The sequence below is a fragment of the Toxotes jaculatrix genome, chromosome 14 (genome assembly GCF_017976425.1).
Source record: "Toxotes jaculatrix isolate fToxJac2 chromosome 14, fToxJac2.pri, whole genome shotgun sequence".
In the NCBI taxonomy this organism is placed as follows: domain Eukaryota; kingdom Metazoa; phylum Chordata; class Actinopteri; family Toxotidae; genus Toxotes; species Toxotes jaculatrix.
The window spans coordinates 15,801,965-15,819,099 of NC_054407.1; the positions used below are offsets into that span (position 1 = coordinate 15,801,965).

At 39.7% G+C, this 17,135-nt stretch overlaps 1 protein-coding gene across 3 annotated transcripts in view; it reads right to left on the reverse strand.

Annotated features, from left to right (window-relative positions):
• LOC121192950 (adhesion G protein-coupled receptor L2-like) overlaps positions 1–13,075 on the reverse strand; it is an 82,835-nt gene extending 69,760 nt beyond the window's left edge. For all 3 annotated transcript variants that reach the window (XM_041054994.1, XM_041054993.1, XM_041054995.1), the window contains exon 1: positions 12,536–13,075. The gene's annotated coding sequence lies outside the window, so the exon portion shown is untranslated. The remainder of the gene's footprint in view (positions 1–12,535) is intronic.
• Positions 13,076–17,135: the final 4,060 nt, after the last annotated feature.

Consider the following 17,135-nt stretch of genomic DNA (forward strand, 5'->3'; position numbering starts at 1 on the left):
TTTTAAATGCTGTGAATTCCAGCCTTATTAATCCACCAACACCACTTAAAATCTCCTTTAGTTTTCATTGATATAGACCTCGTAGTAGAGCTGAAATGATTAGTTCATTAATAAATTAGTCCATCAACAGAAAATGAATGAGCAACTATAACTGATAACTGATGAAGCATTTTTCGTGTAAAAATGGCATGTAAATTCTGATTCTACTTTCAAAATGTGAGGATTAGCTGATTTTTCCTCGTCTTGCATGAATATCTGAAACTGAAACTTGATATCTTTGGTTTTTGGATCAAAGCCGTTTGAAAACGTCAGTGTGGGCTCAAAGAAACCGTGATTTTTCATTATTTTTCTGACATTTTCTAGCCCAAGTGATTAAGTGATGAACATAAATTAAATCATTTCTAAAGATTTAATAAGTTCACTCAAATTAGCTTTGGATAAAACTCCTGTAACAGCAACTACAATTAAATCACATCTGTCAGTAATATAAGCATCTCTATTGTCTCTTTGAATTTCAGCCACACAGCTGCTTTGTCACCAATCAAAGTGTCATGTGTAACGTAGTGAGATTTTTTTCTCAGATGAATTTGAATTTCTAAGAAGACACTTTACATCATCCAAACAAGCTGCTATTATATGTCTCTCCTGACGTCCTGACACTTCATGCTCACTCTTTTTTCCTATTGATTTTAACATACTTTTAACGTTATGTGGCTTCTTTCAACAGAAAACAATTTAGTGCAGTGACTGTTTTGAAGCAGAGACAACTTTGTGGCTCCCTTCACATACACTGATACGTCCATCCTCCAAGCTTCTCCGTCCCAGAGTGAGTTAATTTAAAGTTTTGTTCAACTTAAAGCACATTTTCTGTCCAAAATCCAGTCTGCTTCACATTACCTCCACTCGATCAGCAAATGGGCTGTATTCCAACTGTGGACGGTTTGTGTGGTCTCTATTCATTCAGTGTCTGAAGTGACTGACATGCATTAATTCACCATGTGCCCTCAGAGAGGGTGTGATAGCTGCACAATTCTTACTTTAGTGTTACGCTTGCACACAGAATCATCAAGGGACGATTTGTGAAACAAAGTAAGCACAACTTTGGTGTGTGAAGCAATAAAACACAAAGGTCACAGTCACACAGGCACAAATCACTTTACACCGGGGCTGAAATCATTATCACTAAGAATATTTTTTCTGATATCTGTACGCTAGCACTTCAACAGCACAACAAGCTACAGCCTCCAAAACAACCACAGAGGTGAATCAACCCTTCCTTCAAGAAAAACTAAACATTATAATCTTCATGAATACGATTTATTGCTGGGCCAATGTATTAAGCTGCATTTATTTTAGCGAAGTATACAGACTCAACTGGCAGCTCAGGTTAAATCAAGTGTAAAATAATCTAGACTTGAAACAATAAGTCAATTTATTGATCAGTCGACTGTTAGAAAAATAATCTCAGAATATTCTGATGCTGAATAAATTATTTCAGTCATTTTTAAAGCAATTATTCAAAACATTTCCTTGAAGTAGCTTCTCTCATGTAAGAAACTATTGAATTTCTCTGTTTCGTATCATTATAAACTCAATATTTTTGGATTTTCGACTGTTGGTTGGACAAAAAAAAAAATTACAAGAAGACATCACCTTGAGCTCTGGGAAATTCTGTTGGTAACTTTTCACTATTTTGTATCATTTATTAAACCACACAATTAACCAATTAATCAAAAACAACACTAAATACATGAAATCAAATAATGAAAAAAAAAAGATTGTTACCTAAAATTAAGTCAATTCATTATTAGTTCTAATATTATGTATTAAATTAGGCAAACCTCTTCACACATGTAAAAGTTCCGCAACTCATTTTGTTAGTTTTTTAATTAGGACTTGATTGGAACCATTGATTTGCATAACCCCGAATTATAAAACATTATCAAATTATGCCATAATTCTCTACAGTGAATACATGACAGTACTGAATTCTTTTCAGTACCTACTTTCCACATCACGCTCACACAATGCCTGACAAACACCATATGAAATCGTAAATAAAAGGGTTTATTATGCCAAACATATAGGAATGGCACTCTAAAGATCAATGTGGAAGAGCTATAGTGAGTAAAAAAACCTGTTCCTATATAAATATCAAGACTCTAACAAGTGGTAGGTAGGACCGCAGTATCTAAAGGCTTGAAGAGTGTAATTTTCTCACACATGTAAAGTCTCTGGTTGTATGGGAGCTACAGGAGGTGGAAATCGACTCCACACTCCACTCTGCAGGATTTCCCAGGATGTTAAATGATGTTTAGATCTGGTGACGAGGGGGAACCTTACCAGGAATTTGATTTAATTCATGAAACCACTGCAACACAGGGTGCAGCTACAGTAGTCCTGTAAAAATTGCCTCATATACCTCAGCCATTACACAACCGTGTGGAGTAATCGTCAGACCTAATGAGTCCCACGAGATGGCTGCCAATACTATTATGGACCCACCACCATGTTTAACAGTCGACAGCAGACGTCTGCTGCTTTTCTCTGTTGGTAAGCCAATCAGGATGCACGAAAAAAAGTGTGCGAAATGTTTAGCATTATATCATTTCTTCAGTCTTTCTGTCTTTTATTTTTTACATCAGGTAACCTACTGCCTGTCTGTAAATCGGCCTTCGATAAAAGTGTTCTTAAGGACATCTGCATCATCAATACCTGCTTTGTAAAAGATAAGATATTTAGATGAGGATGTTTGACAGTGTTAGTGTGAATATGTGATGATTCTGAGGTCACAGTTTCATTGTGTTTACCAGTTATCCTCATAGGTTTTTGTGCATCTGTGTCAGTGAGCTTTGATTCTCATCCATCCTGAGCGGGGTAGAGAACAGTGGGTTTCAGAGCTTCTTCATTGAATACATCTCCTTGCCGCAGCCAAAAAAAGACGCTAAGAGAGCTGTAAAATGAACCTAGACAGTAAAGCTGTGGGCCGTAAAACCAAAACAATGCACTGAAAGATGCTGAAAAGCTTCGTACTGCTGTGGGAAGCCGCAGATTTGGGTGATTTGGCTTCAGCACTACGTACGACCCCTTTCACAACAGATGTCGTCGTTTGATCCATTGTTATGTAAAAATATTGATTAGCGCAGCTTTAAAAATGGTTTATATCCCTCCAAATTTCACAAAAGAGCATTAGTACCAAAAATCAGGTGCAAATTAACAATACCCAGAACTAAGGTTAAAGTGTGTTGTCAGGTGTTCATAATGTTTCCACTGCCACCTTTAACTATTTCTGGTTCCCGCGGCCAATACACAGTTATTCAAGCAATAACTGTTCATAATTTCAGGTTAAAATATGGTGATTAGCCTCTTTTGAAGCTGACCCTTAAGTGAGTACCATTCACCACAGAAGCAACTGAAATTTTCTTTCAAAAAAAAAAAAAAAAAGAGCAAAAGAGAAAATAATGGAATGGGTAATTGATGACATGTTAACAGTGGCAGTTTTTGTCAGTGTATGTGTGTGTGTGCCCCGTGTTTTGGGAAATACAGAACATTAAAAATAATAAAAAATAATAGTATTAAGTTCATGTAGGTTCTCTACATTTGTGCTGCAATAATTGCAAAAAACAAAAAACAAATCGCTCAGACCATAGGGGGACAGTTTTGGACTGGATTATTTTGACTCAGAATTCGTAATTGTGATTCGATTTATCGAAAACACCATTAAAAAAACTGGCTGCTGTGCTGGTCCAAATCTAACAGCATTTATTAAAGGCTGATTATTCTGAATTACTGTGCTGATTAGAAAAATCCTTCTGCAGAGATACAGCGTTTCACCCCGGCTTAAAATATCAAGCTAATATCTTTTAGCCATATTGCCCAGCTCTACCATTTGGCTGTATTGAGTTGGAAATGAGCCATGGACTTAATATGCACACGCGCTGATGGGCCTGGATGGGCTTTGTGCTTGTTTTCAATTCAAAGTCGTTTTTTTTCTCTGTATCAGTTTCTATTAATTTGTCCACCCACTCTGTTCCTTTGGAAACCAAAACACAGGCATCAATCTGCAGCATTTCCAGCGGGAAATGGGAGCTGGCTGGACTTGTTTTTCTTGTTTCTTTGTACATAATTACTTTCTTGTTCTCTTCCTGTCTTCACCGACACAGTCTCAGGGTTATTATTTAAGAGTTACTACCCCTGATTCAGCTGTAAACCACTTCATTTTCATTTTGAAAGATGTACCACTGCGGGTTTACTGGTGGGCCTGAAATGTCTCTTCCTTCATAGCAGACAGGCTCATCTCTGCTGTTACAAAAAAGCTGAAAGCATACTTTTCTTAGGGACTCCTCAAGGATGCAACCTGAGGTGTAACAAGTCAGAATGGGCATAAATACAACATAATCACACAACATAGTCTTTAAAAAAACATACTACATACATTTTTTTAAAAAATGGGTTGAATCTTGAAATGCAACATTTAATGCCTTCGGCGCACTGAATCTATGAGATTTTGACAAAAGACGAACAGTTTTCAGGATCAAATGTAGTGAGCTTAGCTAACAACGTGCACATCTCTAACTAAATGTTAAAATGGAGCCTAAAATGTAGCTTGAAGGACAATACAGCATGCCAAATTATACGCTTTACCACTATTTCCATGAGCTTGTTCTGCTCGATCCATTGTAATGCAAACTTGAGGGCCATATGAGTCCATAGAGAATGAATTGGAACAATGATGAAAGTGCGTGCTATAGGAATCAGGACAGTTGTCAGGGCGTGCGGGTGTACATTGAGCAGTTAAGGTTGTATTTTACTGAAATGTAGCTATGTGTGCAATAGCCACAGACACAGACAATCATTCTGTGTCTGCAGCATGTTACACAGTTTGCCATTCAGGGTCAAAGGAACAACTCAAACCTCTATTTCACAGATTAAAAACGGGTTGGACTTGAGGCTGTGTCGTGTCTTTCTCCAAGAAATGTTCATAAATACTGTGTATTCTGCTTTGGGTCAAGGATATAACGATACAGAGGCGTCACATAACCTGTAAAACTGATTTTCCTATGTTGAACTGAAAAAAAAGAAAAAGAAAACACGATTGCTCTGGATTATACAGCCAGTTAACTATCAACCTGTTCATCATTTTTATGATTACTTGACCAACCAGTTCCCAGAGTCCAATGTGACATCTTGTGTTGTTGTTCGATTAGTCCAGCGAACAGTCCAAACCCCAAAGATATTCAGTTTACAACGACATAAAAAAATCAGAAAATCCATCTAGAAGCCAGAGAATGGATGGTGAAAAAAAGGACATAAACAATTAATTTATTCTCTCAGATTAATTTTCTCTGTCGATTTATCAATGAATCAACTAAACATTTTATTCATTCAGCTGTTTACTCTGGCAACAAAAAAACTACTTATTTTGTTCTTCACCTGACAGCTCCACATCACATTTCATCACCCTGTCTGAGCCCCCTGTTCTACTAGATGCACCTAACTTGAAACTTTTGTTTCTACAAAATATTAAAAAAGCCAAGCCGGAGTGCTGTGTGTAGTCCCACATAAAACAACAAATATAAGCAACAAATAACACAGCCACCACACTACGTCTCAGTGCTTCAAAAACAGAGAAAAGGCTTCAGTAGATGCAATGCTTTTCTCTGCTGCCCTTGTGCTGTGGCTTAGCCCAACAGTAGTGTAAAGGATGCATGCTTGTTTTATTTTATTTTCAGCCTCCTGCCTCTGTTTTTTTTTCCCTCCTCCAGTACATCATTCCTTTGGGTGTTTGTGCGGTGTCCCTTAGTTACAGGATAAGAGACCCAGCAGCTCAGAGAGTTAAAAGCCTGCCCTGTCCCACTCGTACGAACAAGACCATCAATAATTCACTCTCATCGGGAAGCATTATCTAACAGCCTTATAAAAATTTAAAGATTGTGGGTGACAACATGGAACCATGAAGAAAGTGCTCCGTAAGAGGACACTCCAGGTGGCAACAATGCTGGCAACAGATATGTTAAAGTGGAGGCAGAAGAAGACCCGTCTGCACTGTTGTGTCAGTCGGCCCTGCAAGGCTGATTTAACCATTACACATAAAAGAAAGCCGCCTCGCTGAATTAAGGGATAGTCAACGAGAAGACACATCTCTCGTTTCCACCAGCCGTCTGCGAGTGTCATCGTCTGTGTGTGTGTGTGTGTGTGTGTGTGTGTGTGTGTGTGTGTGTGTGTGTGTGTGTGTGTGTGTGTGTGTGTGTGTGTGTGTGTGTGTGTGTCTGTGACTGCAGCACAGAGGTGGAAGCATTTGCTCGGCTGTATTAACGCCCTGGCTCATTCTCATTGACAGTGAAATCCCTCTAAGCCTAGATCAATTACACCCAGCTCTGCTGTAATTAAAATGTCCTAACAAAGGTCTTAGGAGCACAGGACAGAAACCTACCCATTGAAAATAAGTTCAGACCAATCTATAGCACCATCTCCATGGAAATAGTTTAGGCTTTCTGCAGTGATAAGCACAAAAAAAGTGTCCAGGCATAGCTGCTGTGCTCAAAATAAATCTTTTTTCATCCTTTAATAAGGTCAAGATATGATTTAAGATAATGTGCAAAGCACATGAGCTCACATGAAATACAATTATGCTGCTATATTTTTAATCAGTGCTAGTACTAAGATAAAATACTCATTAATCTATAGTACAAAAAACCTGTGCTTGTTTTCATAGACCTAACTACTAAGAAAACTAATTATTTGTTCTCTTAAGTACATCTAATGCTTGACTATGCTCTGCAGAGAAATGACAGAATGCTTATGAGTCTCCTAATTAAAACTCAGCAGTGATTAGCAATCACAACTCCACTCTTCAAATATCAAGATCTGATTTGCTTGGCTGATCAACAACAAGCTTCCTTCTCTCACTGCAACTCACAGAGCCCACAGTCTCTCTCTGTATTAAGAGATGCTTTTGAAATGGAGGAAATCAGCACAACAGCACAACTCCACAAGAAAGAGCTCAGCTGAATTTTTAGTTCTTTATTGCTAAATTATTTTTTTTTTTGCCAGAGTGCCATTTACGTTCGTTTTTTTTTTTCTTATGTTGACTGTCAGCACTCATAAAACAGATAACACACTGCTGCCGATGAATGCTTAAATGTTTTTGGTTTTACATGATAATTCATCATTGTAAGAAACCCCAGTAAAAAAACATCAATAACATTACTTATGGCAGCCACAAAAATTAAAGTTGAAAGCTGTTCCCTCGTTGCACCAAGGAGGGACTATTCCACAGACACAGAGAGAGCAAGATGGCTGACTGCACTGACACATTGTGAAGGCATGCCTTGCCATTCTAGGTAATAGATTCTCTTTGCTGTGTGACTCCCACCGCTTCTCATCTTCTGTGACAACGCCTGCCAATCAAAGCCCTGGGAACGTTCAAGGGCTTTGACAATATCTCCTCACCTTGAAAACACATTGGCTTCATCACAAGACACCAAGTGACACCAAGTAGGCATCAAATAGCCATTAGACATGGCAGACAAAGAACTGGCAGACTACAGGTGAACAGCTCCCTGAAAATTGGCTTTAAAAGTATTCTTTCTATACATAAAGACACAACAAACAACAAATGCCAGCAATGTCGTGGGAGGTGACATTTAAATGCTAGAGAGAAGGCACACTGTATGAGAAGAGCACTAAGTGCGGAAGGATTTTATGATCATTTATGAGAATCTGCAGCAAAACTGAAGTAAGTGAAAGAACTTTAAAAAAAAAAATTTAATTTGGCCTTTCAATACACTGAATAACTGGTTTCTCGGGAAGCAAATGTGCCTGTGCTGTTCATGTGAAAGCTTTTAATAGAAGAATTCGAGCTGTCTATCACATGCAGAGGCCCTGCAGATTACTCATTTGGAAAATAAAACATGGGTGTGGGTAGATACCTGTTCCAATTTCTTTCTTTTCAGCGCAAAATGAGAAATAACAATGTTACACTGCATCAGCGAAGTGGATTTACATTTTTATATGATTCATGAATACCATGAAGGAGGACAGAGGGGAGCTTTTCTGCCGTGAAGCATGGCCTGAACTTCAATTTTTAGGATAATTATATGATACTATTTAGGAATTTGAGGAACAGCGAAGCATTTCCTCAGCTGAAGACAGATGACCTGTCAGATACACCTAATGCCAACACAAAGCCTTCAGCCTTTAATCTGCACACTTCCTCTGACCTATACGGTGGCAGAACCAAATAAAGCACACTATCTTCGTATCCCCATGAGACAGAGCAGTGTCCTCATATGCTAATGTCAGCCAGTGTTGGAGAAGAAGCTCTGAGGGCGGCCCAGACAACTCACAGGTCAGTGCTAATCTTCTGATATATGGAGCCTAAAGACCCGGGACCCATCCATCACACGCCGCCGACGGCTCCCCAACTGGGAGAGATCTGCACGCACCAAAGGGTTAACACACACCCCAAAGAGACCTCTGATGATCCATCACTCAAGAACCAGGCTCCTTTTGAGCGGAGCGTCCTTTAACAACATCGAGGGGGTAGCTTTCTGTGCGGAGGCTCGGCGGTGAGTGCATATAGAGCCAGCGTGACTGCTAGACCTAAGCTCCAAGCCTCTGTTGATCATTAAACATCCATTTTAAACCAGTGGGGGAAAGTTAACTGTCATTTTAAACACAGGAGGTGGTAGTATGGGAGAGAAATTTTCTCCTTCAGATGTATTTTCTCAGTGAAAAGAAGCGAGACCATATATCCATCCATCGGATTAACTACCCTAACGCATAATCATTCGTTCCAGTCATCTGTCTCTTTATTTTTGAGGCAAGCCACAAAATGGCTATGATGGGCTTTTGCAGTTAAATGAGAAACTCACCCCGAAGCACTTTGTTAAATAAACAAAATGCCCTTTCCTTTTCTTTTTTAACCCACTCCTCTGTTGTGTATTTTTCTCCTTCTTCTTCCTCTGGCAAACAGGCCAAATGTGAACAACAAGAGTGAGGCTTTGATGCAGTTTCAGTAATCTTTTTTATTGAGGCCTCTTCTCAACATTACCGGTAAATGTCAGGTTTGGTGTCAGCCCCTCAGAATCAGACACTGCTTTCCAGACTCTAGACCATTTTGCAGCAACACTTACCCAGGAAGAAATCCATCTTAGAAAGAGCACCGATGCCAATTTCTCCACCGATAGCAGCCTCAACAGAGCAGAATGCATGTACCTCTCCTCTTCAGCAACTTTTTAATAATTTGAACAACCAGGCTCAGCTCAGCACAACACAGCATGGTTTCCACTCGACTTTCATTTTTTCTTGACTCAAAAAACTTACAACACTTGCTTTTTTTCTATCGCTCCTGCCCTACCCTCCCACACATGTATGACGCAGAGAGCCCTGCTCTCTGGGCTTTTGTCAGAAGTCATTGTAAGAAACACAAGAATTCACTAACCGGAGAAGAAGTAAACTGATGTTAAGTCACTACACTACAACAGGGGGAAAAAAAACATTACAGCATTCATGGTATCTAACAGACGTAAAGAGTATTTCTCCTCTAAGACCAATCCAATCAGAACTGTCCCACCTACCGGTATTCATCACTCCCTCTTCCCCTTCTCTCTGCCCATTTGTTTGTCCAACTTTTCACAGCCAGCGTGTCAGAGGAATTGAACAAGACAGCTGTCAAACCCGCCCGCCATGAGTGAAGATGGCAGGTGAAGTCCTGTTTTTTTTTTTTTTTTTTAATCTCCTTCCTGCTCTCTGGGTTCAAAACTGAAATCTGCCCTCCCACTCTTCCCCAAGTTTTGTGATGCTATTTCGTCCGAACAAAAGAAAGAAGTGGAAGGAGCAACCTCTCCTCTCTGGCAGGTTGGGCAGCAGTTGGCTCATGTTATTACCTAGAAGTGGGATGACCATGAAGGGGCCACCGACCCCTGCTGCGCTCCCAATGGCATTTACATTCCCTGTCTCTGTGTAATAACATCTTACACGCTGCACTTTCTTTCGCTATTAACCTATGCTGATCGTATTTTCAAAGTAAGGGCATGCACAAAGGCAAAAAAACGCTTTTTTGTTTCTCTTTGTGCTTGTTGCAAATGTGTGTAAGTGTTTATTTTCATCTATTAAACTTGCCTAAGATTGCAGAGAACATTAGGCCAAGATTCACAAGACAAAGAAGAAAAAAAAAGAAGAAATCCATCAAAATAAACAGTGACTTGCCACATTCTTTCTCTGACAAACAACAGCTGCACAGAATGGGAAATAAATATTATCTCTGCAACAGAAAAACAATCAGACATCGCTATAGAGTCTCTCACAAAGCTCAAACGCTCTGTGCCTTTATATCTACACTCACTGAATGTGGAATTAAGCCACTTATTTTGCAAGACAGCACTTGAAAACAAATTAATTTTGGGGCATTTTAGACGTAGACTGCTGCGGCCAAAATACCAGTCAAAATGTGTAAACAGATTTTCAGCAACTTATTTATGCCTTTTTTTTTCTCGCCACAGACGCGACAGTGGGTCTTCTTTCTCCTTGAAAATAAGACACAGACCTTTGTTGATGTTTTATACTCATGCTGAGAAAAACTGAGGGGAAATGTCTTAATGGATGAAATCTTTTTTTAATATGACCACGTCTCTGAATGGCATCCAAAATTTCCTCTAAATACACGGCTTTTGGTGTTAGATATTGGCCAACAAATTCTCCCAGTCCACACTAAATCTGTTTCCAACACAAACACTTGCTTCTCGCACACACGCACACACACACACACACACAGAGCCAACTGCACTGTCCAGCAATCCTGTGAGTAGCCTCCACCACTAACCACCAGCACCACCAGCAGCAGCAGCACTCTATCAGAACAAAACTGCTTAGAGGAAGGGGGCTGGTAGCTCAAGTTCTCCCTATTGAAATGCAGACACTTTGATATGGAAATTGGCAGTTACAAAAACCCGCTAGAATTCACACTAGCATGCATTGAAACCATTTGCGCAATGTGAGATGAGATGGCACTTCCTCCCAAGACAACACAGACAAATGGACCAAACCAGCACGTCTGGGGTGGGTGAGAGATGGAGTGGAGGTAGAGAGAGACTGGAGGGTGCAGGGTGGAGGCAACAGGACATTTGTCCCCCCTCTCTCTTTGAATTCCTACCATCCACTGTCCCCCCAGCATTTGTTTCGAGAAATAGCCGAAGCTGTGAAATGCAGGATTTTCAAAGTGCAACATCTACATTCACCAGTAAAACATCCCAATTATAGCCTATTGACAGGAGAAGAAGTGACCGTTGCTTTTCAGGAATCACTAATAGGTATGTCAGTGTTAAACAACCACATTCAGCATCATCCTATCCAAGGACACTTTTTATCTAGTCTTCCAAAATGGCTGGCATGACTCAAAAACTTGTCCGCCATGGTCAGAATTTGCATGGATTTGTCTGGTGGCGAGACAATTTCTCACACTGGGCATATGCATTATATAATGTTGCAGTTTTCTGTCTTCCAAATTGTGCTGATTTGCTTAAATGACTTAAAACTTGAAATAAAAAGTCCTCATCTATACTTCCCGGCATGAAGGCTGTTATATAAGTGCTGTATATGCCAAGGAAGCTCTCAGTTTCCTAACTTGTCAGTATGGCTTATATAATGTTGCAGCACTATCCTCATTTGGCTTTGACACTATAGATTATGTGTAAATGCTATTTAACCTTGATATTTCAGTCCACCACAGCCGCGCTCTCCCGGGGTTTCTTACTGAAGTCTTTGTGGCCCTATTTCTAAAAGCTTCACGTGAGAATGAGATATGGTTCCCTTAGCCTGTAAAAACTCTGTGTATGTGTGTGTGTGTCCCATCATCACACATGGCTGGCTCAGGTCTGTGAATTATACATGCTCTGTGAAATGATCTTATTTTATAGCCGCAAAATGGAGAAGTAAATGGAGACAGTAACTGACATCCAACTACTTAGCTCCTGGTGTCCTGGACTGGGTGGAGATGTTTGTGTGAGCTCTATTTTTTCACCATGCTATCATGCTGATTATCATCATCGCTGAATAGCTTATAAATCAACTCCCATTTGGTTTCTACAGGCTTTTGGTTCACATCCAGGACCTGCTATGTCATACTGTACATTTTAAATTTAAAAATATATATATTTTGGTATCATCTTCAAACATTTTAAATGTAAGAATTTTCACCAAATCTGTCATGTAGTAGAATATGCATCCTTTAATTTAAACTCTAAAGAGACATTTCAACTCAAATCCACATTGGGATGATCTTTGTAGCCAGGCAACTTCATTTTAATTAAAAGTCTGGAGGCTCCAGACACTACAGAATAACACCATATATACTATGGACTACGTATTGATCTCATCACAACAGTTTTTAACTGCTGGAGGAGCCCGTGGGCCCATTTTCTGACATTTGCCTTATCCTATCCTGGGAGTGTAAATAAATGGTATCGATTCAGCGAGGCATAACCCAGCATCTCCCTTGAAAGACTCAAAACATCCGCTTTTAAAGGCTACTTACAGTGGTACGCCGTGCCAAAATATGGATCCCGGCGTGGAGTGAGAATTTCAGATCAACACCAGGAGCCCCCCCTCCTCCTCTCCGCTCCTTTTTTCAGAAGAGGCCCCCAGAAACTAAGCTGCGGGTCGCACAAAGACGGCTGGGGCTCGGCTGCATGCTCCACTTTCTTCACAGTGGACAGATGGTGGGGTTTCCTGTGGCAGGTATCTGTTCTTCTTCAAGCCAGTACGTCCCAATAAGGACGCATCGCTCCATGGTGAGGGGTCTGTTCAAAAGTAATGATCGTTACTTCCCCCTCTCCTCCTCTAGTGCATGCACCCAGACTCCTTCCGACGGGAGCGCTACGGATAGACTGCATAAAAAAAGGATCACTTCAAGGAGACGAGATGCGACCCAGTGTCGGTACAAAAATGAAACTCCGAGCACGTCTCCCTCACTGTCAAGTCTGTCTGTAAGTCTCCGGCGGCCTGGTTAACAGATACAGCCCGAAGAGGGATAATACGACTTCTTTAGTCTGGCTTTCGGAGCGCTCCTGGTTGTTCCCTCTGCGCCTCATCCACACGCCGCGCAGACAGTCGGAGCTTCAGCCGGACTGGAGGCAAACAAGGCGAGGAGAAACGGCGCACCGGTCCCCTGCTCTGCAGCAGCTGGCTGTGAAGAGCAGCACGTAAAACCCGGAGCGGATCGCCGTCTGGACGCGGAATGGATCCTAGTGCTAATTATGACAGCTCGCATTAAGGCTAATATTAAACCCTTATCTCATATGTGTTCAGATTTCATGCACGTGTTAAAGCACTAATAAACGCTGATGTATATCCGCCAAGCTTCTGGACTTTAATAATCCACGTTTCACCGTATGTAAATCAGGATTCCCTGCTGTTTAATCAGGAGAAGAGTGCAAAATGTGCAAGGCCGTTCATTACCAAAAACATGTCATTTAAATAACAGTGTATTTTTAGTTCTCTTTGAGTCTTGTATCCAGTTTTCTCCAATGCAATTAGCATTAACTGGGTGACTCCAAAGACTTTATAAATAAAGTAATAAATACAAAGTGATTCATCATGGATCATGTTACCACAGAGAGGAACCATCCTCATTTCTGCTCTTGAGACTTGTCATGTAATTATACTATACGATTAGATTCAGCTTTATTGTCACTGCAAACAGCACCTATCACTTTAGTACCTAACCAGGCAGTGCAAACAGCAGCAAAGTGCATTTAAAGGTATATAAAGATAAATGAATGAGCACTAGAGCGGATTAATGGTTTGTTTTTCAAGCAAAAATGCAGCTATTGATGTACAGAATGAACCATAGACCAGTGGTGGGTTACAGTAAGAAGGAATGTAATCATGATATGTAGGGTACAAAATGAACAATAACTCGCGTACAAAATGTGAAGAATGAATGAATGCAGCTATGGTATGTCAGTGATCTAAGTGTGATATGTAGAGCATGGAAAGAACCAATAAATACTGTGTACATCAGAATGAGTCTAGCTATGTTATGTTCAATATAACAAGCAGCCGAGTATGTAGGATGTAATATGTTCAGTGTATATATCTTCCTGGAAAGAAAAACGGCAGGGCTTAACCCTGAACCTTAACCCTGCAAAAAATAAATCCAGCAGTCTTATAATCACACACATGCACCTAAACTACCCATGTATAGTGATGTTCAGTCTGTTCCTGAGAGCAGATGCTGATACACGTTGTAGGTAAACATTCAGTATCCATCCATATGTTCATGGCAAGAAAGTGCAATATTCAGTGCTGACATTACAATGCTCCACTGAAACCACAGATGATACTGCAAATAACATCTTCATGGATACATTTAGATGTGTTTACTTAAATTTACAGTCCATTATAAAAATGTCACAGTAAATGCCCTCTTCTGAATTAAAAGCACAAGGTTTTTAGATACATGCTGATTTCTAAATATTTACAGATTATCTCCAAAAGAGCCACTAAGTCTACATCAGATTCAGTACGGGTTGTTTCCCTTCATAAGCAAAAAGTCATTGTTTTCACATCCCATCCCCCGTAATACTACATATGTATGGACATATATGTCTATTTATTTCACATAGTGGAAACTAAAAGAACAATGAAAGAGTAGGTGCAAGTTTTATCTCTTACAAATCATGTGTATTTTGAATTTTTACTGACTTAATGTTCCAGGCAGCCATTGGCTTCCATTAATTTCTACACAACTCAAGAAAGCTTAGGGAGTCTGTTAAATAATTTTTGTGCCAGTTGGAAATTAATAGAGACCAATGGCTGCCTGGGATGGCTGAATGGACACATTCACATTTCTTAAATATAGCAGCATGGTTTGCAGATTGGCTAGTTTATGCACCATTTGTAGTAAATGGGCTAAACATGAAAAACCACTTGTATGATCCTTTCATTTCACCGACAAAAACATAATTTACAACACAACAAATGTAATTTCCACCGGGGAAATCTCTCCATGGGTGCAAAAGCACACATACTCAACATTCAAGTTGGTTTTTACATGTGACTTTGTATATGTATGGAAACAACCACCATCATATTCATCATATTGGAGCCAAATTATGTTGAGTAGTTGATATTTGTTTTTAACACAAAGTCTAACATCAGCTTGTTGTATCAGGAAACAAATCTGACATAAACTGCAAAATAGCCTTTTGGAAAATTGTAAGAATATAATTGTAACAGGAGTTAAAAACACCACAGTGTGCTGTAAGGCCATTATGTATCACTATCTTGTACCGCAAGCACACTACAAGGCCTCATAGGAATATTTAGAAAATATTATGTGGATTTTTCAACCAAAGGTCTATATCTTTGTCATTGTGTTTTTATTGAGCAGAAGAATACCGTTAGGCATATATTTATTAGTAATGCACTACCACACTTCCCACAGATGCCTGGCTTTAAGTGAGAAAAATTAGCCATGATGCAAAAAGGAATTTTCTGTTGCACTGACCCTGCATTCTTTTTTAAAGCACTCTATGGCTCCTATGTTGGTTACAGTGGAGAAGGGGGCAAATTGAATCCTGATTTTATGGTCGTGAAAGGAGACCAGAATTGTAACTGACTTGGCACCCCAAAAAACATGAAACTATAACTGAGATGACTGGAAATGATTTGGCTTTTGTCGATAAAATTACACTTCAAAGCTGAAAGCCCATTAGGATTTTACTGTAAGCTGCAAAACATTAGCATTAAATTGCCATTTGTGAACAAATATGATATAATCTTAATGACAAACTGGACAACAGCATGTTTGTGCAAGGCAGATCTCTAATTATTTAGTCATGATTTGTTGACTGCTTTCAATATGCCAGCTGCAGGCTACATATTTTTCTGTCTTGCAAAAACAGGGAAAAAAAAAAAACAAGAAATAAATGTATTTCATAATGTTCTGATTTATTCATCACCACACTGAGGCTATCATTAGAAACCATTACAGCCGTGATATGACAAAACAACACAGCACACTACTAGTTCATGAGATGTGTAATGTCTACCTGTTCTGTACTACCAGCTGTGTCCTCATTGTGAACAGAGGTGCTTCTGCACAGCCACCTCTCTGCTCAGGCAACATGCAATTTTTGATGTGCTGTCTGAGCTCTGTCATTTTTGCCTCTAAATATCATGTGAAGTTTGTGTTGTCATTTCTCAACAATCAATGTACTGGAAGGAAAATGATCTGCCCAGCTGGAAGCAGGTTTATGGTAACATTTTCCTCAGGTTTCTAGAGTTCAGCCTCATGCAGCTTTCTTTTGAACATGATATTACACTGTTAGTAGAAGCTTTCATTCTTCCCCAACACTATTCCTATTTTTAGAGCCTTGCTTTACAGCACTGTAATAAAAAAAAAGCGCTACCTCAGTGGTGCAAATTCAGGCGAAGGACATATTTGCCTGAGAAAAGCCGATCTAAGAACAAACACTCGATCACCAACTCTGGAACTATTAATGTCCTAAATATCTTTTCTCTTCTCTTTCCTTCATAAGCCAAAGTACACAGCCAGGTCAGTGGTCTCCGTTACACGTGGCTTCAATAAAAAACAGTCCCCTGGCCGCACAGGGGAAATGTGAATTTGGGTCAGATTCACCAGGTGGAAAGTGAGAGGATTAGTGCAGAGCTTGCATGTTTTCTGAGGCGTAGTTTTACATAATAAAGAATAGCCGAGTAAAAGAAAACAGATGTAATGATGCTGATCCACTGGCACATATTCTTATTTAGAGAAACAATGTTTATGTATAGCCTACTACTGAAAGTGTAAACTCTCTATTTCATTTGAACTGACCCAAGAGAGCCTGGCTTGCTGGTGTTTTATTCATTGTGGTCAATGCAGTATATATGCAAATACACACAGCCGGCCCTTGTCTCTGTTTTTTCTTCATTTTTTCTTTATTTTTTCTGAGGACTGATGAAGTTGTCAGAAAATGCTTGCCTTTGCTTTTTCGCTACAGCCTGCCATTCTTTCCTGCATTCAGTGTGTAATCAAAACCCCAAGTAATAGCACAAAAGAACTAAAAGTGAGACTTGGTTTTGCTGCTGACTCATCTAAAGAGTGTAAATAAATTTCACTGTGAAAGATC